This window comes from Bombina bombina, chromosome 3, assembly GCF_027579735.1.
Source record: "Bombina bombina isolate aBomBom1 chromosome 3, aBomBom1.pri, whole genome shotgun sequence".
Lineage (NCBI taxonomy): Eukaryota > Metazoa > Chordata > Amphibia > Anura > Bombinatoridae > Bombina > Bombina bombina.
This window is the reverse complement of record NC_069501.1, coordinates 641,623,992-641,651,491: the sequence shown is the minus strand read 5'-3', so window position 1 is coordinate 641,651,491 and position 27,500 is coordinate 641,623,992. Positions and strand designations below refer to the sequence as shown.

The following is a 27,500-nucleotide window of genomic DNA, read 5'->3' as shown; positions in this document are numbered from 1 at the left end:
TGGTGTGCAGGTAGCTGGACTATTATCAGAGCACGCCTCACAAGCAGTCTGTTTGTTACTCAAGAACGGAGTGCCCCCGGAGCTAACGAATACCCTATAACAGCAAGTCAAGGAATAAAATCTGGCGCGAGACGGAGCACATACAACAGAGCCCTTCGCTAAAATATAGGGCGTGCACATACAGCTGACTTGCAGAGTTCGATATCACCTCCCTTACCTGTGGAAAGAAACAGGAGAGTAGCAGCCCGTGAGAGGAGGGCAGTCTGGGCGAGGTGTTTGGTGTTCGGAGCCATTGGAGAGGCTCGGTTCGGGGCAGCCTGGGATTCCTAGTGAGTGGTCCTGGTTCTGTTCGCGCTCCCTGGTAGAGCGGTCGTCATTCCTCGTCCGCTCCTTGAAGCGGAGGGTATTCACCAATCCAGAGCCGAAGATGCCACACGCCCCCAGCTAAGAGGGATCAAGAGCTACAATCAGCGACTGGAGAGTGAAACAAGTTCTTCGTCACCCTCTTTGTCTTTTGTGGCAGATAGCACTGAAAGGGTTGGAGCACCAGTCTGCCGGGCGTATACAGCTGTGAGGGTGAATCGTTGTGGGCAACCTGAATGTCCGCTGAAACTGCACTAGGGAGTTGTCTGTAATAGCCAGCTGGACTACTCCAGAAAGCGTTAACAGTGGATCTAAGCTATCTTGGATTATGGGGACATAGTATATGCACCTGCTCCACAAACTCACCTTAATAAACTAAATACGTTATATAACTCGTTCTGCCGCTTTGTGCTACAATGTAACTACAGGACCCACCACTGTGACATGCTAAAAGAACTAAACTGGCTGTCGCTGGAATCCAGACGCACCCTCCATCTTTCCTGCCTTGTCTTTAAGAGCCTTTCTGGGAAGCTCCCACCCTACCTGAGCAGAATGCTCTGCCCTGCTATTCCCACCTCCTATAACCTCCGATCCAATAACAGCACATTATTTAGCTTGCCTCAATACAAAAAAAAAGCAGCTCGATCCTCCTTTTCCTACAGAGCACCACAATTATGGAATGACCTCCCGCACACTTTAAAAACTTCCCCAAGCCTAAAATCCTTTAAGAGATCCCTCTCTACATATCTCAAAACAGAATGCTCCTGTCATGGTTGATTAAATATTTCGTACCTGCTCTATGTTAAATGTTTGCATATATTGTGTATTATTATTATTGTTGTTTTTGTATTTTATTGTACCCTATTGTATCAATGCAATGTTTTGTGATCCCAGGACATACTTGAAAACGAGAGAAATCTCAATGTATCCTTCCTGGTAAAATATTTTATAAATAAATAAAAATAAATAAAATAAAGTGCTCATATTTCTTTCTGTATATGACTAAGACACATAAGGCTAAAGTCTTCTAATATATTATCATATATATAAGGAACCTGACTGCAAATTCTGCCTGGAAGTCTCGCTGCTATCTATTGGCAAGGCTGGTTTGATGAACTGTCATGTTAATATCTTGAATATATTTTTATTTGTGGCTATATATACTGCTATGAAATAGCGACATTACATTCTGTTAAGTTTGTAAACTCACTAAGATATTTTGCATGTTTATTAATATTATAGATATGTGATCATTGTATAATCAGCTAAAGAATTGAAGCTTGAAATATAGTCAGAAAGGTACTTGATACCTATAAAAGTTGTGGCGATAAGAATCGATTATATGGTAGCCTTTATGATAGTAGGTTGTTGATTGTCCCGTTTGTGGGCCTCTCCTTTTACAGTTGCTGATTTGAGTATTGGGAGATGCTTAATAGATTGACTATAAAAAGGAGCTAGTGAAAATATTTCTTTGCTTTTTACACCTTTTTTTTCACTTTTTCTTTGGGTTTTTTGTTTTTCTCTTGCACCGTATTTTTACACGTGATACACTCACTTTTTACACACTAATAAGTAGAGAAAACTAAACTCTACTCCTAATAAAATCCACAAGTAGGTCTCAAGAGATTTACATTCCTCGCATTTCTTTATTTTTTTTTCTTCTTTTTTTTTTATTTTTTTTTTTTCAACACATATTTCACATAATTTTAATTTAAGTCATCTGAATCACTTTGATATTGTAAAAAACAATTGGATTCATGTACACAGAACACACGTTAACACATTGACACAGGTGAATGGATAGATTCATCTCACTTCAAAAGAGCTCCTCACCAACTATGCCTCCCAAAAGAGACAAAAAAGCCAGTTTAAAACCAGCGGACCCCACTTTAGATATGTCACAAGAGCGTAGGCTAGCTGGTATTGTCAGCTGCGATATGGCTGAGCTGGGGGCAGAAATAGCGAAAATATTCACTCCCCATTTAGATGAGGTCAAAAAAGAGATTAAATCTGAAATTGCAAATTTATCTTGTGAAATTCGACAATTTAACACTATAATTGAGGAGGTAGAGACCAGAGTGTCTGAGTTAGAGGACAAGATGAATAGTACCACGCCTATTGTAGTGAAACAGGATAAGGCCATTGCGTCACTGCGGGCAAGGATTGAAGACCTAGAAGATAGGTCGAGGCGCAATAACCTGAGGGTTGTTGACCTACCAGAATCAGTGGGTCTGCAGGACTTGATGGCCTTTGTCACTGTCACTCTTCCTCAGGCACTCTTGATATCACTCCCCCCAGTAGCCTTTCAGATAGAGAGAGTCCATCGAATTGGTTTTCTAAGAGACACTTACAGTAACATGGAGGCTAAACCTAGAACAATCATTTTTAAATTTGTCAACTACCAAGATAAGCTCTTATATTTAAAGCATTATAGAAAACTTGACTCCCTCTGCATTGATTCACATAAGATTTTAATTTTCCAAGACTTTTCTGCCGAGACAGTAGCTAAAAGAAGGGAAATGTCAACTTTTTTTTTCAAAGTTTATGAAGGCAGGATATAATGTTAGATTAGTCTACCCAGCAAAACTCATTTTAATGAAGGAAGGGAAGTCATATACAGTAAACAATACAGATGAAGCATTTTCTTTATGTAAGGACTTAGTTATAACTTGAGTTGGGGATAGATTGCATTATATTTAGTATGTGAGGTTACTAAATCAAGGATGGATTGTGTTTATATATATATTGTTTGATGTTGTATTATGGACGCATTGGTTTACATTGCGTAAGTTTTAATTTGTCTTATTTGCTCTGGCTAGGGGGTGTTTTGTTTGTTTTTTTGTTTTTTTTCCCTCTCTCCTGCTTTCTTCCTCCTCCCCCATCTCCCCGCCCCTTGTTTGTTGGATATATTTACCTTTGGTACTATTTGCAGATGAAGCATCCCCTTTGGGATAGTTGTTATCTTTTTAAATAAAAAATGTCTCTCCCTCTTAAAATTGTTTCCTGGAATGTGGGCGGCATAAATTTGCCAATAAAGAGGAAATCCGTAATTAAGCACTTGGCCAAGGAGAAACCAGATATAGCTCTCTTGCAGGAAATTCACCTGAAAGCTACTGAAATCCCTAAATTACAGACGAAGTGGGTAGGGGAAGTGATAGCAGCCCCCTATAATTCACGTAAAAGAGGTGTGGCTATATTAATTAATAAGGCTCTGAATTACAAAATTGAGACCTCGATAGTAGACGCAGAAGGGCAGTTTCAAATTTTAGAAATACTTTATAATGAGAAACAACTTATTCTCTGTAATATATATGGTCCGAATAAAGAGGACAATGAATTTTGGAACAATATGACACTGCGCTTACATAAATACATAGGTCAAGACCTCATAGTCGCTGGTGATTTTAATTTAATAGGTGATCCGCTATTAGATAGACAGAATAAAAAAACACAGTTTAAACGTGATAGAAAAGTACGTATTTTGCAGAAATTCTGGACACAATTAGGTTTGACCGACATTTGGCGAGCACAAAACCCAGATGTTAGAGCATACACCTGTATGTCAAAAGGACATCAGGCATTGTCCAGGATTGATCTATTTTTGATTTCAGACTCTGATTGGATTGGGGTGGAGGGCAGAGATGTGAGAGATAGCAATCTCAGATTATGCTATCATTACACTAGCAATAAATGCTCTAAATAAGCGATCTAGGTCTAACCAACCCCTCTTCTTCCCCAAGTATTTGATGAACAACATAGATTTCCAAAACTGGTTGAGCAACCAATGGAAAGAATACGTCTGTTATAATAGAGCATATACAGAGAAACCAGAGATATTTTGGGAAGCGGCTAAAGTGTTTTTGAATGGGAAAATTAAGGCCTATATGTGTCAGCGTAAAAGGAAATTTAGGGCCCGCGAAACTCAGTTGACCAATCAGGTTAAGAATTGTTATAGAGCATATTTAGGGAACTGTACAAACTTTAATTGGAATAAATATATAAATGCTAAAGAAACTAGAGATGTTTTTTTAAAACAAAATTCTATCCAAGAAATACACAGACAAAAGGCCTTATATGGGGAGTTTGGAGGGAGATCGGCCAAATTTCTAGCTAGAATAACAAAAAGAATAAATAAAAATACTATAACAGCCATTAAGAAAGATAACATGAGAGTAACAAACAATACAGATATTAGTAAAATTTTTGTGGATTACTTTAAAGATCTATATAAATCAGAAGAATGTAATATAGATAAAAGGAAATTGTTTTGGGAGAAGATTAAGGTACCTAAACTCTCTGCAGATAAGCTAGCGGAGATTAACGCCCCTATATTAGAGACTGAAATACACATGGCTATTAAAGCGGCTAAGACTAACAAGGCAGCTGGACCGGACTGTCTACCAACTGAATTTTATAGGATTCTAGATGAGCATATTGTACCATTCCTCCAGAAGTTATTTAATTTCTATTTTGTTGAGAAAAACAAATGTTCCCCATACTTAACGGCCGCAAATATCACTCTAATTGCCAAAAAAAATAAAGATCTAGAGCAAACAGCCTCATACAGACCGATATCAATTCTTAATACGGATTATAAATTACTAATGAATATCTTGGCAAACCGGTTAAAACCGCATCTTGGTTCAATCATCCATGAGAATCAATCTGGCTTCATGCCTAAGAGGAACCCTGCCAAAAATATGCGTAAAGTCCTGACATTACTGGACTTCTGCTATAATAAATTTAAAAAAGATATACACAGGAGTACTGAAGATTTAGCCTTACTATCGGTTGATGCAGAAAAAGCCTTTGATCGTATTTCTTGGGAGCATTTGTTTTTTTCACTATAACAATTCGGAATAACGGGAAATTTTAGCCAATACATTCAATTAATCTACTCAGACCCGAGGTCGGCTTTAATTATTAATGGGGAGGTTACAGAACGTTTCTTATTACAAAGGGGTACTCGTCAAGGCTGCCCACTGTCGCCCCTATTATTCAATATATCCTTAGAGCCACTCGCGATTATGCTGCGGCAACAATTAGAGGGCATCAATATTGCGGGACAAAAACTAGTTCTATTGCTATATGCGGATGATCTGCTTCTGTTCATGAGTAATATCAAAGATACTTTACCAAAATTTTTAGAAATAACTAGTATTTTTGGGAAAATATCTGGATACAAAATCAACCTGACAAAATCGGAGTTGATGTGGCTAGACAGAAAAAAAGATTATGATATCATACATCCTTTTGCTGAAGTTCGGAAGATATCATATTTGGGTATTATGTTAAGCCCTAACCCGGAGGAATGGTACAATATGAATTTTCATAAATGTTTTATTTCCTGTAGATGGAAATTGGAGGATTGGATCAGTTTACCTATCTCTTTGAACTGCTAGGGTTATGCTAATAAAAACAGTATTATTTCCCAAATTATTGTACTATATACAAAATATTCCAATTCCTATTCACAAAAGTGACTTAAAAGAATATAACAAGGCTTGTTCAAAATTTCTCTGGAAAGGCACTAAACCACGTATAGCGATAGCCCGGGTTATGAACAATAAAACAGTGGCAGGGTTGGCGCTTCCAAATATGCAATTTTACAGTTTAGCTGCACGTAGTAAGGTCACGATAGACTGGCTGTTAGAGCGGGAACAAATCTCTTCCATAACCTGGGAAACCGCATTGGTTGCTCCATTTAGAGTAGGTGCATTATTGCATTGTACAATTACAGAACTTCCCTCAGATCCCTTTCAACGTATAACTTTCAAGAATATTATTATTGCTTGGCAGGAAATATGTAATGAAACGGGTTGTTCTCCACATGTCTCCAAATGTCTCCCTATTGTTGGGAATCCAAATTTCTTGCCAGGTTTAGGTGACGGACCTTTTATACAATGGTTTCGGAAAGGTCTGACTTACATTATGCAATTGCTGGACATAAATTTTAATGTATTAACTTTCGGAGAGTTAAGTAAACAATTTGGACTTACAAAGCGTGATTTCTATGCATTTTTGCAAGTAAGGAATTATATAGGTGAACTTAAACAAAGATATGGGTTGGACTGGTCGCTGCAAGAATTACAAACCAAGATTAACATCTATTCAATGGGACGCTATTCCATCTCTGCTCTCTACTCCCTTGTTAATCAGAAGCCTTCTTTAGAACAATTAGATTATATAGTAATTAAATGGCGCTCTGCGTTTCCACATATTGACAGACAGGTAATATATTAGATACATTTAAGTTAACAGAGAAGAGCTGGGTTTTGACAGCATGGAGAGAATCTCAAATAAAAATAGCGCTAATGACATATTTGACCCCTGCAAAATTATCGAGATGGTATGGGGTTAGTATTCCTTGCCCCAGATGCAGTGCTACCTTGGCAGATATTATACATTGTTTTTGGTCCTGTCCTATGATTGGGCAGTTTTGGGCCAAGATAGTGTATTGGATGAACGCAATTCTCAGACTTGATTATGCTATTCAGCCCTTGGAGATTTTTTTCTTAGTTAAATTTCAAGGAGCAATTCGGAATTTGAAACTGATTAATATAATTATAATTTTGAGTAGAAATCTGATACTGAGAAAATGGAAAGCAAAGAGGGCTCCCACCTTGAGAGAACTTAAACAGGCTCTGTTATCTCACTGTCTGTCTGAACAATATAATCTCCAAGAAATGTCCGATGACCGAGTAGAAGCGTACTCGGTCATCGGAATGTTTTTATATTATCACTGTCATCGGAGACCCAAAATATTATAGTTAAACCATTCGTTAAATCAGTTTTCTTTCAACTGCAAGTGTTGGCAGGTACTTTTCCTAGTACCTGGCTTACAAATTGATAATGTAGAGATATAAAGGATGAGGTGGGGGTGGAGGAATATAAGTTGATTACCCTCTTTCAATTTTTTTTTATTTTTTTATTATTTATTTATTTATGTGTATAAGGAAGCATTACGTTTGTAAATATAGCAACGATAATGGATTAGAGTTTTGTCGGTAACGACCCGCGTAGCTAACGCTGGCTTTTTTCTGGCCGCACCTTTTAAATAACTCTGGTATTGAGAGTTCACAGAATGGCTGCGTTAGGCTCCAAAAAGGGAGCGTACAGGCATATTTAACGCTACTGCAACTCTGGTATCGATACCAGAGTTGCTTACGGACGCGGCCAGCCTCAAAAACGTGCTCATGCACGATTCCCCCATAGAAAACAATGGGGCTGTTTGAGCTGAAAAAAACCAAACACCTGCAAAAAAGCTGCGTTCAGCTCCTAACGCAGCCCCATTGTTGTCTATGGGGAAACACTTCCTACGTCTGCACCTAACACCCTAACATGTACCCCGAGTCTAAACACCCCTAACCTTACACTTATTAACCCCTATTCTGCCGCCCCCGCTATCGCTGACCCCTGCATATTATTTTTAACCCCTAATCTGCCGCTCCGTAAACCGCCGCTACTTACATTATCCCTATGTACCCCTAATCTGCTGCCCCTAACACCGCCGACCCCTATATTATATTAACCCCTAATCTGCCCCCCACAACGTCGCCTACACTTATTAACCCCTAATCCGCCTCACTAACCCTATAATAAATAGTATTAACCCCTAATCTGCCCTCCCTAACATCGCCGACACCTAACTTCAAACATTAACCCCTAATCTGCCGACTGGAGCTCACTGCTATTCTAATAAATATATTAACCCCTAAAGCTAAGTCTAACCCTAACACTAACACCCCCCTAAGTTAAATATAATTTAAATCTAACGAAATAAATTAACTCTAAAGCTAAATACTTACCTGTAAAATAAATCCTAATATAGCTACAATATAAATTATATTTATATTATAGCTATTTTAGGATTTATATTTATTTTACAGGTAACTTTGTATTTATTTTAACCAGGTACAATAGCTAAAATAGTTAAAATAATTACAAAATTACCTGTAAAATAAATCCTAACCTAAGTTACAATTAAACCTAACACTACACTATCAATAAATTAATTAAATAAAATACCTACAATTACCTACAATTAAACCTAACACTACACTATCAATAAATTAATTAAATACAATATCTACAAATAAATACAATGAAATAAACTAACTAAAGTACAAAACATAAAAAAATATTTACAAACAGAAAAATATTACAACAATTTTAAACTAATTACACCTACTCTAAGCCCCCTAATAAAATAACAAAGACCCCCAAAATAAAAAAATGCCCTACCCTATTCTAAATTACTAAAGTTCAAAGCTCTTTTACCTTACCAGCCCTGAACAGGGCCCTTTGCGGGGCATGCCCCAAAGAATTCAGCTCTTTTGCCTGTAAAAAAAACACATACAATACCCCCCCCCAACATTACAACCCACCACCCACATACCCCTAATCTAACCCAAACCCCCCTTAAATAAACCTAACACTAAGCCCCTGAAGATCTTCCTACCTTATCTTCACCATACCAGGTTCACCGATCAATCCAGAAGAGCTCCTCCGATGTCCTGATCCAAGCCCAAGCGGGGGGCTGAAGAGGTCCATGATCCGGCTGAAGTCATCATCCAAGCGGGAGCTGAAGAGGTCCATGATCCGGCTGAAGTCTTCTATCAACGGCATCTTCAATCTTCTTTCTTCCGGATCTATCTTGCAGACCTCCGACGCGGAACATCCTGCTGGCCCGACGGACTACCGACGAATAAAGGCTCCTTTAAGGGACGTCATCCAAGATGGCGTCCCTCGAATTCCGATTGGCTGATAGGATTCTATCAGCCAATCGGAATTAAGGTAGGAAAATTCCTCTTCAGCTCCCGCTTGGATGATGACTTCAGCCGGATCATGGACATCTTCAGCCCCCCGCTTGGGCTTGGATCAGGACATCGGAGGAGCTCTTCTGGATCGATCGGTGAACCTGGTATGGTGAAGATAAGGTAGGAAGATCTTCAGGGGCTTAGTGTTAGGTTTATTTAAGGGGGGTTTGGGTTAGATTAGGGGTATGTGGGTGGTGGGTTGTAATGTTGGGGGGGGGGGTATTGTATGTGTTTTTTTTACAGGCAAAAGAGCTGAATTCTTTGGGGCATGCCCCGCAAAGGGCCCTGTTCAGGGCTGGTAAGGTAAAAGAGCTTTGAACTTTAGTAATTTAGAATAGGGTAGGGCATTTTTTTATTTTGGGGGTCTTTGTTATTTTATTAGGGGGCTTAGAGTAGGTGTAATTAGTTTAAAATTGTTGTAATATTTTTCTGATGTTTGTAAATATTATTATTTTTTTTGTAACTTAGTTCTTTTTTATTTTTTGTACTTTAGTTAGTTTATTTCATTGTATTTATTTGTAGATATTGTATTTAATTAATTTATTGATAGTGTAGTGTTAGGTTTAATTGTAGGTAATTGTAGGTATTTTATTTAATTAATTTATTGATAGTGTAGTGTTAGGTTTAATTGTAACTTAGGTTAGGATTTATTTTACAGGTAATTTTGTAATTATTTTAACTATTTTAGCTATTGTACCTGGTTAAAATAGATACAAAGTTACCTGTAAAATAAATATAAATCCTAAAATAGCTATAATATAAATATAATTTATATTGTAGCTATATTAGGATTTATTTTACAGGTAAGTATTTAGCTTTAAATAGGAATAATTTATTTAATAAGAGTTAATTTATTTTGTTAGATTTAAATTATATTTAACTTAGGGGGGTGTTAGTGTTAGGGTTAGACTTAGCTTTAGGGGTTAATACATTTATTTGAATAGCGGTGAGCTCCAGTCGGCAGATTAGGGGTTAATGTTTGAAGTTAGGTGTCGGCGATGTTAGGGAGGGCAGATTAGGGGTTAATACTATTTATTATAGGGTTAGTGAGGCGGATTAGGGGTTAATAACTTTATTATAATAGCGGTGCGGTCCGCTCGGCAGATTAGGGGTTAATAAGTGTAGGCAGGTGGAGGCGACGTTGTGGGTGGCAGATTTGGGGTTAATAAATATAATATAGGGGTCGGCGGTGTTAGGGGCAGCAGATTAGGGGTACATAAGGATAACGTAAGTAGCGGCGCTTTGCTGTCGGCAGATTAGGGGTTAATTATTGTAGGTAGCTGGCGGCGACGTTGTGGGGGTAGGTTAGGGGTTAATAAATATAATACAGGGGTCGGCGGTGTTAGGGGCAGCAGATTAGGGGTACATAAGGATAACGTAGGTGGCGGTCGGCAGATTAGGGGTTAAAAAAATTTAATCGAGTGGCGGCGATGTGGGGGGACCTCGGTTTAGGGGTACATAGGTAGTTTATGGGTGTTAGTGTACTTTAGAGCACAGTAGTTAAGAGCTTTATAAACCGGCGTTAGCCCAGAAACCTCTTAACTACTGACTTTTTTCTGCGGCTGGAATTTTGTCGTTAGATTTCTAACGCTCACTTCAGCCACGACTCTAAATACCGGAGTTAGAAAGATCCCATTGAAAAGATAGGATACGCAATTGACGTAAGGGGATCTGCGGTATGGAAAAGTCGCGGCTGAAAAGTGAGCGTTAGACCCTTTCCTGACTGACTCCAAATACCGTCGGTAGCCTAAAACCAGCGTTAGGAGCCTCTAACACTGGTTTTCACGGCTACCGCCAAACTCTAAATCTAGGCCTAACTGTTTATTTTGGATTTCTGTAACTTTTTGAAATTGCAATATGTAAGATAAAAAGAAAATAAACATTTAAAAAAAAAAAAACCTTACAAACTAACCGATTAATCCCCTCACTGCCGGGAATATCAGATGTGTGGTGCGCAGCTGCTTTCTAATGACCAAAAAGCAATGGCAAAGCCATGCATGTCTGCAATTTCTGAACAAAAAAGAATCACAGAGAAGCTTTTACAACAATTTGTGTTATGACAGAACAAGCAGTATGTAAATAATTTCAGTGACGAAACCCAAAGTTTGTGAAAAAGTTAACAATTTTTTTTATATGATTGCATTTGGCAATGAGATGGTAGCATTAAATATACCAAAATGGACCTAGATCAATACATTGGCTTGTCATACTTAAAAAAGAAAAATATAAAGTTTTGATAGGTAAACTAAAAAATAAGTCTCTATGGCCTAGATTTAGAGTTCGGCGGTAGCCGTCAAAACCAGCGTTAGAGGCTCCTAACGCTGGTTTTGGGCGCCCGCTGGTATTTGGAGTCAGTGATTAAAGGGTCTAACGCTCACTTTACAGCCGCGACTTTTCCATACCGCAGATCCCCCTACGCCATTTGCGTAGCCTATCTTTTCAATGGGATCTTCCTAACGCCGGTATTTAGAGTCGTTTCTGCAGTGAGCGTTAGAGCTCTAACGACAAGATTCCAGCCGCCTGAAAATAGCAGGAGTTAAGAGCTTTCTGGCTAACGCCGGTTTATAAAGCTCTTAACTACTGTACCCTAAAGTACACTAACACCCATAAACTACCTATGTACCCCTAAACCGAGGTCCCCCCACATCGCCGCCACTCGATTAAAAATTTTAACCCCTAATCTGCCGACCGCCACCTACGTTATACTTATGTACCCCTAATCTGCTGCCCCTAACACCGCCGACCCCTGTATTATATCTATTAACCCCTAACTTGCCCCCCACAACGTCGCCGCAAGCTACTTAAAATAATTAACCCCTAATCTTCCGACCGCAAATCGCCGCCACCTACGTTATCCCTATGTACCCCTAATCTGCTACCCCTAACATCGCCGACCCCTATGTTATATTTATTAACCCCTAATCTGCCCCCCACAACGTCGCCGACACCTACCTACACTTATTAACCCCTAATCTGCCGAGCGGACCTGAGCGCTACTATAATAAAGTTATTAACCCCTAATCCGCCTCACTAACCCTATCATAAATAGTATTAACCCCTAATCTGCCCTCCCTAACATCGCCGACACCTACCTTCAATTATTAACCCCTAATCTGCCGACCGGAGCTCACCGCTATTCTAATAAATGTATTAACCCCTAAAGCTAAGTCTAACCCTAACACTAACACCCCCCTAAGTTAAATATAATTTTTATCTAACGAAATAAATTAACTCTTATTAAATAAATAATTCCTATTTAAAGCTAAATACTTACCTGTAAAATAAATCCTAATATAGCTACAATATAAATTATAATTATATTATAGCTATTTTAGGATTAATATTTATTTTACAGGCAACTTTGTAATTATTTTAACCAGGTACAATAGCTATTAAATAGTTAAGAACTATTTAATAGTTACCTAGTTAAAATAATAACAAATTTACCTGTAAAATAAATCCTAACCTAAGATATAATTAAACCTAACACTACCCTATCAATAAAATAATTAAATAAACTACCTACAATTACCTACAATTAACCTAACACTACACTATCAATAAATTAATTAAACACAATTGCTACAAATAAATAAAATTAAATAAACTATCTAAAGTACAAAAAATAAAAAAGAACTAAGTTACAGAAAATAATAAAATATTTACAAAGATAAGAAAAATATTACAACAATTTTAAACTAATTACACCTACTCTAAGCCCCCTAATAAAATAACAAAGCCCCCCAAAATAAAAAATTCCCTACCCTATTCTAAAATACAAATATTACAAGCTCTTTTACCTTACCAGCCCTGAACAGGGCCCTTTGCGGGGCATGCCCCAAGAATTTCAGCTCTTTTGCCTGTAAAAAAAAACATACAATACCCCCCCCCAACATTACAACCCACCACCCACATACCCCTAATCTAACCCAAACCCCCCTTAAATAAACCTAACACTACCCCCCTGATGATCTTCCTACCTTGTCTTCACCATGCCAGGTTCACCGATCCGTCCTGGCTCCAAGATCTTCATCCAACCCAAGCGGGGGCTAGACATCCACTGAAGAAGTCCAGAAGAGGGTCCAAAGTCTTCCTCCTATCCGGCAAGAAGAGGACATCCGGACCGGCAAACATCTTCTCCAAGCGGCATCTTCTATCTTCTTCCATCCGATGACGACCGGCTCCATCTTGAAGACCTCCAGCGCGGATCCATCCTCTTCTTCCGACGACTAGACGACGAATGACGGTTCCTTTAAGGGACGTCATCCAAGATGGCGTCCCTCGAATTCCGATTGGCTGATAGGATTCTATCAGCCAATCGGAATTAAGGTAGGAATTTTCTGATTGGCTGATGGAATCAGCCAATCAGAATATAGTTCAATCCGATTGGCTGATCCAATCAGCCAATCAGATTGAGCTCGCATTCTATTGGCTGTTCCGATCAGCCAATAGAATGCGAGCTCAATCTGATTGGCTGATTGGATCAGCCAATCGGATTGAACTTGATTCTGATTGGCTGATTCCATCAGCCAATCAGAAAATTCCTACCTTAATTCCGATTGGCTGATAGAATCCTATCAGCCAATCGGAATTCGAGGGACGCCATCTTGGATGACGTCCCTTAAAGGAACCGTCATTCGTCGTCTAGTCGTCGGAAGAAGAGGATGGATCCGCGCTGGAGGTCTTCAAGATGGAGCCGGTCGTCATCGGATGGAAGAAGATAGAAGATGCCGCTTGGAGAAGATGTTTGCCGGTCCGGATGTCCTCTTCTTGCCGGATAGGAGGAAGACTTTGGACCCTCTTCTGGACTTCTTCAGTGGATGTCTAGCCCCCGCTTGGGTTGGATGAAGATCTTGGAGCCAGGACGGATCAGTGAACCTGGCATGGTGAAGACAAGGTAGGAAGATCATCAGGGGGGTAGTGTTAGGTTTATTTAAGGGGGGTTTGGGTTAGATTAGGGGTATGTGGGTGGTGGGTTGTAATGTTGGGGGGGGGGGTATTGTATGTTTTTTTTTACAGGCAAAAGAGCTGAAATTCTTGGGGCATGCCCCGCAAAGGGCCCTGTTCAGGGCTGGTAAGGTAAAAGAGCTTGTAATATTTGTATTTTAGAATAGGGTAGTGAATTTTTTATTTTGGGGGGCTTTGTTATTTTATTAGGGGGCTTAGAGTAGGTGTAATTAGTTTAAAATTGTTGTAATATTTTTCTTATGTTTGTAAATATTTTATTATTTTCTGTAACTTAGTTCTTTTTTATTTTTTGTACTTTAGATAGTTTATTTAATTTTATTTATTTGTAGCAATTGTGTTTAATTAATTTATTGATAGTGTAGTGTTAGGTTAATTGTAGGTAATTGTAGGTAGTTTATTTAATTATTTTATTGATAGGGTAGTGTTAGGTTTAATTATATCTTAGGTTAGGATTTATTTTACAGGTAAATTTGTTATTATTTTAACTAGGTAACTATTAAATAGTTCTTAACTATTTAATAGCTATTGTACCTGGTTAAAATAATTACAAAGTTGCCTGTAAAATAAATATTAATCCTAAAATAGCTATAATATAATTATAATTTATATTGTAGCTATATTAGGATTTATTTTACAGGTAAGTATTTAGCTTTAAATAGGAATCATTTATTTAATAAGAGTTAATTTATTTCGTTAGATAAAAATTATATTTAACTTAGGGGGGTGTTAGTGTTAGGGTTAGACTTAGCTTTAGGGGTTAATACATTTATTAGAATAGCGGTGAGCTCCGGTCGGCAGATTAGGGGTTAATAATTGAAGGTAGGTGTCGGCGATGTTAGGGAGGGCAGATTAGGGGTTAATACTATTTATGATAGGGTTAGTGAGGCGGATTAGGGGTTAATAACTTTATTATAGTAGCGCTCAGGTCCGCTCGGCAGATTAGGGGTTAATAAGTGTAGGCAGGTGTCGGCGACGTTGTGGGGGGCAGATTAGGGGTTAATAAATATAACATAGGGGTCGGCGATGTTAGGGCAGCAGATTAGGGGTACATAGGGATAACGTAGGTGGCGGCGGTTTACGGAGCGGCAGATTAGGGGTTAAAAGTGTAATGCAGGGGTCAGCGATAGCGGGGGCGGCAGATTAGGAGTTAATAAGTGTAAGGTTAGGGGTGTTTAGACTCGGGGTACATGTTAGGGTGTTAGGTGCAGACTTAGGAGGTGTTTCCCCATAGGAAACAATGGGGCTGCGTTAGGAGCTGAACGCTGCTTTTTTGCAGGTGTTAGGTTTTTTTTCAGCTCAAACAGCCCCATTGTTTCCTATGGGAGAATCGTGCACGAGCACGTTTTTGATGCCGGCCGCGTCCGTAAGCAACTCTGGTATCGAGAGTTGCATTTGCGGTAAAAATGCTCTACGCTCCTTTTTTGGAGCCTAACGCAGCATTTGTTTGAACTCTCGATACCAGAGTTAAATTTATGGTGCGGCCAGAAAAAAACCCGCGGAGCGTTAACAGCCCTTTTACCGCCGAACTCTAAATCTAGGCCTATGTCTGTTTTAATGGAGTGATAGCAAAAATGCTAAAAATTCTCCGGTAAGTTTTTCTCTGAAATTCCTGGTAGCAAATGGGTTAATATTTATCTCATCCACTTAAACATATGTTTAATTTTGAGAACTGTACCTATTGTTCCTTAATTTTTGTTCTCGCTACCAACAAGTCTTTTCCTTCATGTTCTGAGGGACAGTACTTAAAGTCCTGCTTCATTTATTCTGCATATCTGGTGGACACTGTATTTGATGGTATCATGTAACTGGGGGTTCTGTGTCCCTTTGACCCCTTAACGACCAAGGATGTACAGGGTATGTCCTACAAAAAAGGCAGTTAATGACCAAGGACGTACCCAGTACGTCCTCAGGGGTTTCAAGCAGTGGAAGCGATCCTGATCGCTTCCAGTCGCTTTCAAGGTATTGCCGTGATGCCTTGATATTGAGGCATCACAGCAATACATTTTTTTACACACCGATGCAGAGAGAGCCACTCTGTGGCCCTCTCTGCATCTGGCCAGTGATGGTGCCAATCGTTGGTGGGTGGGAGCCGTAGCAGGGAGGCGGGGGTGCTGCCCATCGTTAGAGGGACTTCCGGATCCTGTCCCCTGCAGAGCACGCAAGTGATCTGGACTGTGCGGGGCGTGTGTGCGCATTCACGCTCCATTGAGTCCAGAGAGAGAGAGGGAGGGGGAGGTAGAGGGTGAGAGAGAGGGAAATAAACTATTCTAAAGTGATTTGGGAGGGGATGGGGAGGGGGCAGCTACACTACAGAAAACTGCGGTTTCAGCAAACTGGGCAATTGTTTATGAGCAAACTTGGTACTGACAGACAGCTGGCAGTATCCAAGATGGTGGAGAATAGGTAGAGGGGGGAGGATTAGAGAGCTGTATGGGGGGGGGGGTCGGGGAGGTTGGGGGCTAAGGGGGGATCCATCACTGCTGTATAAAAAAAAATCCTTTAATTTTAGTACTTAAGATGGCAGTGACAATTGTGAGGTGGGGAAGGGAAGAAAGCTGTTTGAGGGGGTCAGGGAGGGATCAGAGGGTGTGATGTGTCAGGTGGGAGGCTGATCTCTACACTAAAGCTAAAAATAACCCTACAAGCTACATAATTATCTCCTTCACTGCTGGGCATATTAACACAAGTGTGGTGCGCAGCAGCATTTAGCGGCCATCTAATTACCAAAAAGCAATGCCAAAGCCATATATGTCTGCTATTTCTGAACAAAAGGAATCCCAGAGAAGCATTTACAACCATTTGTGCCATGATTGCACTATTTGTAAATAATTTCAGTGAGAAACCTAAAATTGTGAAAAAGTGAACGATTTTTTTTATTTGATCGCATTTGGCGGTGAAATTGTGGCATGAAATATACCAAAATGGGCCTAGATCAATACTTTGGGTTGTCTACTACACTAAAGCTAAAATTAACCCTACAAGCTCCCTACAAGCTACCTAATTAACCCCTTCACTGCTGGGCATAATACAAGTGTGGTACGCAGCAGCATTTAGCTGCCTTCTAATTAACAAAAAGCAATGCCAAAGCCATATATGTCTGCTATTTCTGAACAAAGGGGATCCCAGAGAAGCATTTACAACCATGTGTGCCATAATTGCACAAGCTGTTTGTAAATAATTTCAGTGAGAAACCTACGGCTAGATTTGGAGTTTGGCGGTAAAAGGGCTGTTAACGCTCCGCGGGTTTTTTTCTGGCCGCACCATAAATTTAACTCTGGTATCGAGAGTTCAAACAAATGCTGCGTTAGGCTCCAAAAAAGGAGCGTAGAGCATTTTTACCGCAAATGCAACTCTCGATACCAGAGTTGCTTACGGACGCGGCCGGCCTCAAAAACGTGCTCGTGCACGATTCTCCCATAGGAAACAATGGGGCTGTTTGAGCTGAAAAAAAACCTAACACCTGCAAAAAAGCAGCGTTCAGCTCCTAACGCAGCCCCATTGTTTCCTATGGGGAAACACTTCCTACGTCTGCACCTAACACTCTAACATGTACCCCGAGTCTAAACACCCCTAGCCTTACACTTATTAACCCCTAATCTGCCGCCCCCGCTATCGCTGACCCCTGCATTACACTTTTAACCCCTAATCTGCCGCTCCGTAAACCGCCGCCACCTACGTTATCCCTATGTACCCCTAATCTGCTGCCCTAACATCGCCGACCCCTATGTTATATTTATTAACCCCTAATCTGCCCCCCACAACGTCGCCGACACCTACCTACACTTATTAACCCCTAATCTGCCGAGCGGACCTGAGCGCTACTATAATAAAGTTATTAACCCCTAATCCGCCTCACTAACCCTATCATAAATAGTATTAACCCCTAATCTGCCCTCCCTAACATCGCCGACACCTACCTTCAATTATTAACCCCTAATCTGCCGACCGGAGCTCACCGCTATTCTAATAAATGTATTAACCCCTAAAGCTAAGTCTAACCCTAACACTAACACCCCCCTAAGTTAAATATAATTTTTATCTAACGAAATAAATTAACTCTTATTAAATAAATGATTCCTATTTAAAGCTAAATACTTACCTGTAAAATAAATCCTAATATAGCTACAATATAAATTACATTTATATTATAGCTATTTTAGGATTAATATTTATTTTACAGGTAACTTTGTATTTATTTTAACCAGGTACAATAGCTATTAAATAGTTAAGAACTATTTAATAGTTACCTAGTTAAAATAATTACAAATTTACCTGTAAAATAAATCCTAACCTAAGATATAATTAAACCTAACACTACCCTATCAATAAAATAATTAAATAAACTACCTACAATTACCTACAATTAACCTAACACTACACTATCAATAAATTAATTAAACACAATTGCTACAAATAAATACAATTAAATAAACTAGCTAAAGTACAAAAAATAAAAAAGAACTAAGTTACAGAAAATAAAAAAATATTTACAAACATAAGAAAAATATTACAACAATTTTAAACTAATTACACCTACTCTAAGCCCCCTAATAAAATAACAAAGACCCCCAAAATAAAAAATTCCCTACCCTATTCTAAAATACAAAAATTACAAGCTCTTTTACCTTACCAGCCCTGAACAGGGCCCTTTGCAGGGCATGCCCCAAGAATTTCAGCTCTTTTGCCTGTAAAAAAAAACATACAATACCCCCCCCCCAACATTACAACCCACCACCCACATACCCCTAATCTAACCCAAACCCCCTTAAATAAACCTAACACTAATCCCCTAAAGATCTTCCTACCTTGTCTTCACCATCCAGGTATCACCGATCCGTCCTGGCTCCAAGATCTTCATCCAACCCAAGCGGGGGTTGGCGATCCATAATCCGGTGCTCCAAAGTCTTCCTCCTATCCGGCAAGAAGAGGACATCCGGACCGGCAAACATCTTCTCCAAGCGGCATCTTCTATGTTCTTCCATCCGATGACGACCGGCTCCATCTTGAAGACCTCCAGCGCGGATCCATCCTCTTCTTCCGATGACTAGACGACGAATGACGGTTCCTTTAAGGGACGTCATCCAAGATGGCGTCCCTCGAATTCCGATTGGCTGATAGGATTCTATCAGCCAATCGGAATTAAGGTAGGAATATTCTGATTGGCTGATGGAATCAGCCAATCAGAATCAAGTTCAATCCGATTGGCTGATTAGGGGTTAATAAGTGTAGGTAGGTGTCGGCGACGTTGTGGGGGGCAGATTAGGGGTTAATAAATATAACATAGGGGTCGGCGATGTTAGGGGCAGAAGATTAGGGGTACATAGGGATAACGTAGGTGGCGGCGATTTGCGGTCGGAAGATTAGGGGTTAATTATTTTAAGTAGCTTGCGGCGACGTTGTGGGGGGCAAGTTAGGGGTTAATAAATATAATATAGGGGTCGGCGGGGTTAGGGGCAGCAGATTAGGGGTACATAAGTATAACGTAGGTGGCGGTCGGCAGATTAGGGGTTAAAAATTTTAATCGAGTGGCGGCGATGTGGGGGGACCTCGGTTTAGGGGTACATAGGTAGTTTATGGGTGTTAGTGTACTTTAGGGCACAGTAGTTAAGAGCTTTATAAACCGGCGTTAGCCAGAAAGCTCTTAACTCCTGCTTTTTTCAGGCGGCTGGAATCTTGTCGTTAGAGCTCTAACGCTCACTGCAGAAACGACTCTAAATACCGGCGTTAGAAAGATCCCATTGAAAAGATAGGCTACGCAAATGGCGTAGGGGGATCTGCGGTATGGAAAAGTCGCGGCTGTAAAGTGAGCGTTAGACCCTTTAATCACTGACTCCAAATACCAGCGGGCGGCCAAAACCAGCGTTAGGAGCCTCTAACGCTGGTTTTGACGGCTACCGCCGAACTCTAAATCTAGGCCCTAGTTTGTGAAAAAGTGAGCGATTTTTTTTTTTATGTGATCACATTTGGCGGTGAAATGGTGGCATGAAATATACCAAAATTGGCCTAGATCAGTACTTTGGGTTGTCTACTAAAATAAAAATCTATACATGTCAAGGGATATTCATGGATTTCTGACAGATATCAGTGTTCCAATGTAACTATCGCTAATTTTGGAGAAAAAAAATGGTTTGGAAATAGCAAAGTGCTACTTGTACTTATTGCCCTATAACTTGCAAAAAAAGCAAAGAACATGTAAACATTGGGTATTTCTAAACTCAGGACAAAATTTAAAAACTATTTAGCATGGGTGTTTTTTGGTGGTTGTAGATGTGTAACAAATTTTGGGGGTCAAAGTTATAAAAAGTGTGTGTTTTCCATTTTTTCATCATATTTTAGCATTTTTTATAGTAAATTATAAGATATGATGAAAATAATGGTATTTTTAGAAAGTCCATTTAATGGCGAGAAAAAAGGTATATAATATGTGTGGGTACAGTAAATGAGTAAGAGGAAAATTACAGCTAAACACAAACACCGCAGAAATTTAAAAATAGCCCTGGTCCCAAACGGTCAGAAAATTGAAAAGTGCTGTGGTCCTTAAGGGGTTAAAGATTTAAGGGACATGAAACCCAATTTTTTTTATTTCCTTATTAAGATAGAGCATGCAATTTTAAATAACTTTCCAATTTATTTCTATTATTTAATTTGTTTTATTCTCTTTGTATCTGTGTAATTTATTTGTGTAAAGCTAAAATTATAATGTATTTAAATACATTATGATTAGACCAAGCTCCTGTGTTAACAAACCTATGGTGCAAAAATCATAATATGCATATATAAATTATTTTAGTTCACTTTAAATGATTATTTGGAGAACTCAAACATGTATTAATGGAGAATTATTTCTTCCATATTCACTGAAAAGCTTATTATAGATTGACATAGTAGGTAGTCTACACTATAACACCATTAAACTATCAAAGGATAATATTAGTATTTACTATATCTCAAATGATTTAATAGCTGAAATTGAAAAAGTGAAAACAGCTGCCACTACCCTGAAGAGTAACAAACAATATTGTATTTTTTGAATGAGGAGAGGAAATAGGGTTTATTTGTAGAGAAAATTTATGTTTGTAAATACAGCCATACTAGCATTTGAGAGCTTCTGCTAGATTTATTTTTAAGAGCGGCAGTCTTTAATGTAATTTTCTTCTGTGCATTTATCATTTCCATGTATCTACATTTGACTTGCGCTGCCATGTTCCTATTTAACAGGATCTAGTCAGTGCTGGCCATCCTAGGGTTATTCAGCTTCTACCTTAGAAGGCTTCTGTAAGAGTACCAGGGATTCTTAAGTTGCTGCCTGTATTGCCAGTAGGGCTGCCAATTGTGCTCCATGCAAATACTGGGCAACCAATAGGTGACTGGGCATTTGTGATAGGTAGGGTCACACATTGTCCCCCAAAGCTCTACCCCTCATACCAACATGTATATTTTTCATAACTGAATAGTCATTGCATCCCCTTGGTTGCTAGTACCAGACATATGCAGTAGTGGTTTGACTGCCTTTATGGTCAGTATAACACGCACAGCAATGATTTAACACCCATTGCTGCCTATTACACATATAATAAAAAAATGCACCGTGTTACTTCTTTTTGCACATATTTGTAATGCATAGAAGCATGGGAGGGTCTTTATATTTAGCTGACAGTGACTTTAAAAATACTGAACTTTTAAGCGGCCAGTATTTATGTATAGATTTTACTGGACAGCCAAGTTGAATGCTGGATACCTGGCAACCCTAGAATCAATATATCAGCACATTTTCTTGTTTTATTTGTTGTTATATATTATATTTTTCTATATTATTTAAATAAAAAAAATGTTTTTAATGGGGTTTTTTTAATGACTCTTTAACTTTAAAAAAGGTACTATGGGTACTCAAAAGTTTTCTTTAGACAATTGTACCCAATATGGGCACATTCTATTAAAAAGATTCTCTCTCTTAAACCTTTCCCCCGCTATGTAGGATGGAAAAAAACAGACAATAATGGCGTGAGGATATAATAGTTTGAATCATCTCGTGTAGTCAAGGCATTCATTTTACTAGTCAAGTGAACAAGTAACATACAGAATAAAAGCCCATTTCAGGAAAGGAAAAGTCCCAGATGAAGTTATGCTCTAAAGTAATGTGTGAAACATCAGTTTGTAGAATGGATAGTACAAGCTTGACGATTTCAGGGAGCCATGGCTCTGAAAATGTTAAAGGGACAGTCTAGACCCAATACATAATTTTGATTACTTATTGTTATATACCAGACAAGCATTTCGCAAAGGGTTCCCCATCTATAAGCTTGTAAGAAGTGCATGAAACTTTTAAATAATCATTGTTTATTAACAGCCAAAAATAGCCGTCAAGCTCTGCCCACATATTGCAAGTATATTTTGGTATGTTAAGTTTCTCCAATCACTATTGACTCGTAAATACATTTTACTACTTGCACACACTGTACATGTGCTATTTTAAACAGCTAACTGGACAAAGCCGTGGGTGGAACTTGGTGGCCATTTTTGGCTGCTAATAAACCGTGATCATTTAAAAGTTTCATGTATTTCTTACAGGCTTATAGATGTGGAACCCATTGCAAGATGCTTGTCTGGTATTTATAAGTTATAAAGAATAAGTATTGTGTCTAAACTCCACTGGTTTTCAAACCTATCCTCCGGTCTCCCTAACAGGCCAGATTTGGAAGATATCTGAATTAGAGCACAGGTGAAATAATCAGCTGATTAGTAAATATGGTTATTTTACCTGCTCTCACCCAAGGTAATCCTGATCTGGCCTGCTAGAGAGGCCTAAGGACAGGTTTAAAAACCAGTGTTCTAGACTGTCCCTTTAACTGCCTTCATTTTGGGATTGTTCTACTTATATATGTATACACAAGCATTTGCTGGTTCCTAAAATGTGCATTTGACCCAATATTTCTGTTGGTGGCTTATACTTTTCATATAAATTTGCAAAACTGTGGAATAGTGGTCCCATAACAGCATATTTCAGTCTAGAATATGAAGATGTAATATATCAATCTATTGTAAATATAAACATTTGAGGATTGAAAAACGCATAATAGTATAAAGACGAACATCATTTGAAAACGTTTTGCAACTTCTATTCACATAAGCGTTCTATATTCCTTCCATTTAAAACAGACGTATAGCCAGATTACAAGTTGCACACTTGATAATGTGCTGAACATTATTTTGTGACACACAAACAATAATGCACAATTAGATATTAGAAGTTGTTGATTAAAATTAATTTTAACCAGAGCAAAATTTTTAAGCAAATTTTTTTGAACACATCTCAGAGGCGGAACTACTACAGGTGCAGAGGTGCGTCTTAGGCCTGCAAAACAATACATATTCTAACAAAGTGACTTATCTAAATGCTTTAAAATGTATTTTGCGTGCAGGTATATTTTGTAAATTAGTAAATAATTTCTGATGCATAAAAAAAGAAAAATTACTTTTATGTCTTACACTCGACTCCAGTTAGTCTGTTGGTAGTAGAGAATATGTGATCAATGTTGCAGTTAGTTAGTTTGAAATGCAGAACATGAAGGTAGGGGTGTGGCGCTGTGACACTGATGTCCCGCTTAGGGACAGTTCCACAATATACAGTTTTGAAACAAAGACTGTGTACTAACACAGACTAAGGAATGGATTTAATTGTCACTAATCTCTCCAATTGGGGGATCACACTAAGATATTTGTATGATTGGATTTTGACCTCCCTTTTAATAGTGTAAAATAGGTTACCTGTATTTGTAAACCACAGAAGTGATTCCAATAGTGTATTATACTGTTTGATTGTGTGACTATAGTCCTGCTAGAGTGAGGATACAGTAAAACTACATGACCTGGCTCATGATGTTTTTACGAATTAATCACTTAGCAAAGGAAACTGTGTCCAGCAAGCTACAATATAATTATATATATATATATATATATATATATATATATATATATATATATATATATATATATATTATATACACATATACATACAAACACAGTACAATCTTCAAATTCACCCACAAAATGCAAGCTACCTGGGTTCTAAATCAATATAAATAATCACCAATAAAAAAAGCACTCACAGGATATTCATAAAAAAAAAAGGAAAATCTTGCATTTATGTTTTGGGGAAGATAATTTCCCCTTTTTCAGATTAACATATGGTTCAATATATAATGATATAAGGAATTATTTGTTATTTATGATTTTTATTTTGTTTTAAACCAATTTCTTTTAAGTGTGATAAAGCAATTGAATGTAGAAACATATGTGAAAAAACAGCTTTAAATAAAGCTTGTAAAATTCAGGTGAAGAAAGGCCCAAACGGATATATTTTGTAATCATATGTGTAATTCAGCCTTGCATACCAGATTATATCCAATTTTTTGTCTGTAATGTGTTATGAGATTCAAAAAACATCAAGTGATATACTCTTAATCCCAAATAGAGCATAATCTTTAGCCATATATGTTTAAAATATGTGACAGCTGGGGATCAGGTCTGTTAGTCCATTAGCATCAAGTAGATTTGTTTACTTGATGAAAAATCATGCAGTCGCCTGATCATTTTGGAAGATTTCAATTATTTGAATGAATTGAGATAAATTATTTGCTGTGCGTGTAACATTTACTGTTTAAAGTAACTACTGTCTGTTTTTGGAATATCTGTTGTATCTTTTAGTCAGATCTTTAGATTAAATGTAAGAGTGATATTTAGCAGGGACTGCAGATGATATGTAAACATATTTGTAGAAATGTTTGTGTACCGTTTTATGGCTAGATTATAAATGGGGCGCAAAATATTGCTTCCCCGAAAGCAATAAATTGCGCAGCAATAGGCAGCAGATTGTAAGTATAAGCTAAGTTGCAAAAAGATTCTTTCAGTTAGCTGAAATGCTGTCTGTCTGTATGGAGAACAGTGTGTGCTGTGTTATACAGAGAAACAGACAATATACACATATTTACACATAAATATATATGCATGTATTTATATATTCATATTACATATATATTTACAGGGAACACACAGCTCCCATAGACCGCTAGGGAACACACAGCTCCAATAGACCGCTATGTAAAGGCACTTTTCAGTGCCTTTTTTTTTCTAACACCCCACACCCACCAACTTTAACTCCTCATAACTGCTTTTTGTTAAATTCTGATTGCTAATTGTTACCGTGAGCTTGTAATGTCCGGTTATTTATTGTGCACCTGTAAACGTGTAAATTTGCACACCACTTGTAATCTAGGCCTTTTAAGAAAAGTGTTTTAAGAAAAATGATGCTTTTTTATGAAGGGAGTTACTCAATAAGTATATAATTCTCACAAATATACTAAATAATTCCCACAATTATTAGCATTTATGTATGATGTTTCAACATATTATCAAACACTATGACATTAGCATTCACCACACACACAATATTCACCAAAAATTGTGAATATACTTTGCATATACATTGGAAACTGTGTGCTAAGAATTTCTGTAGGAAAACAAGTCTCTTGAGTTGACTCACTGTATATACATAAATAAGCTACTCAGTTATTTTATTCTCTCCCAGTGCTACATCATTTTATGTCTCTATGCAAATAAATAGTAATAATATTATAGTGTGGAGTGTATTTCTGTCAATGGTTTACTCAGACATCCCAACCTGCAAAAACTCATTTCAGCGAGGTGGCTTCACCCGCTACTGCGCAGCCATCTCCCCCCCCACCCTTATATATTGGACACCTTGAAACCCTAAATAAGATAGAGACTTCTCATTAAAGTAGCTTCCCACTAAAGTCACATTAAAAACAGTAGCTTTATTGCACAACCACATACAACAAACCTATTTTTCAGTGATCGTACGCTTGTTGAATGCTTGAATATTTTAGAATACGAAGTTTAATTACGTGCAGTAAATAAGGTAGTATTTGTGTTTTTATTTTATTAAAATCAGTGGCAGCTTTTTGGTTACTGATGCATGCTTTGAGGGTTCTATAACGTCCCAGCAACTAAAGGCATTCCTTAAAGAAACACTTTTCTAGATTTGGACCACATTGGATCATATAACTTGGAGTTTCAGGGAGATTGCATTCCATTTGCTGGTATCAGGGAGCCGCTATTACAATCAGGGAAACTCCCTGAACTTCAGGGAGAGTTGGGATGTTTGGGTTTACTGTCCATAGCTTATCTATTCATATGAAAGTTACTACCAATCTTCACCTCCAGGAGTCAGTGTAGATACTGAAGCGTTAACATTCATTCTAATTTAGGGCACAGTGGAACTAAAAGCAGTACAATGAATGAACATCAGGTATTTAATGTGGCAGTGGGCCAGGCTGTCTATCTTTTTTTATTTTCAGGCAATATGCAGCCCACCTGAATGTTCCCATGGCAAATTTTCAACAATATATTTTTTCAGTTAGCTGAAGTGCTGTCTGTCTGTATGCAAAACAGTGTGTGCTGTGTTATACAGAGAAACAGACAATTGATTTACTTTATTACACTATTACCGGTATATTGTTTTTTATGGCATCCAATCTTCCAGCATGTAGGTCATTTAAAAATTTGGTCCACTCCAGCAAAATGTAGTAAAAAATTTGCATTGGTTTGCACAGGAAAGAGACCCTTTTGTATTAGTTTTCATATAGATAATTGGTAGAATTAAATTCACATATAACATACCAAACTGGTGTAAATGTGAGCATGCTCAATACTAAAGGGAATATGAGTGGTTTGGGCATTATAGTTCCACTGTCTTAAAATCCATATATTGCTGTGTGTGTGGTTCTGGGTGGAGAATACTCACATACAGTATAGGGTTAAAACTGTGTATAAATATTATCAACCTGCACAACATGTTTCCCTAGAGTATATTAGTCCCTTCCTACTCCTTGTGTATTTCATCAAAATAGGCAGATTTTATTATTTTAAAAAGTTTTTGTTCAGACCTCTATATTTCTAGTATCATTTTCTGCTAGGTGGTTTACGCCATTCATACATTATTATTTTTTGTTGTTGTTGGTTTGTAGAAATATTCCCATTGACTTCAGGATGTTGTCTGTGACCTCATCCCTTTTCCTTGATTTCCTCAACATTTTAAAAATAATTTCTCTTCCCTCTGGTCCACAGTGAGAAGGTACTAATCTTGCTTTTGGGAGGGCATAAGGTCATTATGTTTCACATTAAGTTCTGGTTGGCTTCTGCTTGACCAGGAGCCACCTCAGACACTTAAGTGTCTAATAGCACTTTGAGGTTACTCTATTTTACTGTCATAAATGTGGTGCCTTGGGAACTGTTAGGCTTTAAAGACACAGTCTCTCATAATGGGCCAGCTAA

The 27,500-nt window shown here is 38.2% G+C and overlaps 1 protein-coding gene across 2 annotated transcripts in view; it reads left to right on the top strand.

Moving 5' to 3' along the window:
* Positions 1-27,500, top strand: part of BCAS3 (BCAS3 microtubule associated cell migration factor) — a 2,220,355-nt gene that overhangs the window by 736,865 nt on the left and 1,455,990 nt on the right. The gene's annotated exons all lie outside the window — the stretch shown is intronic.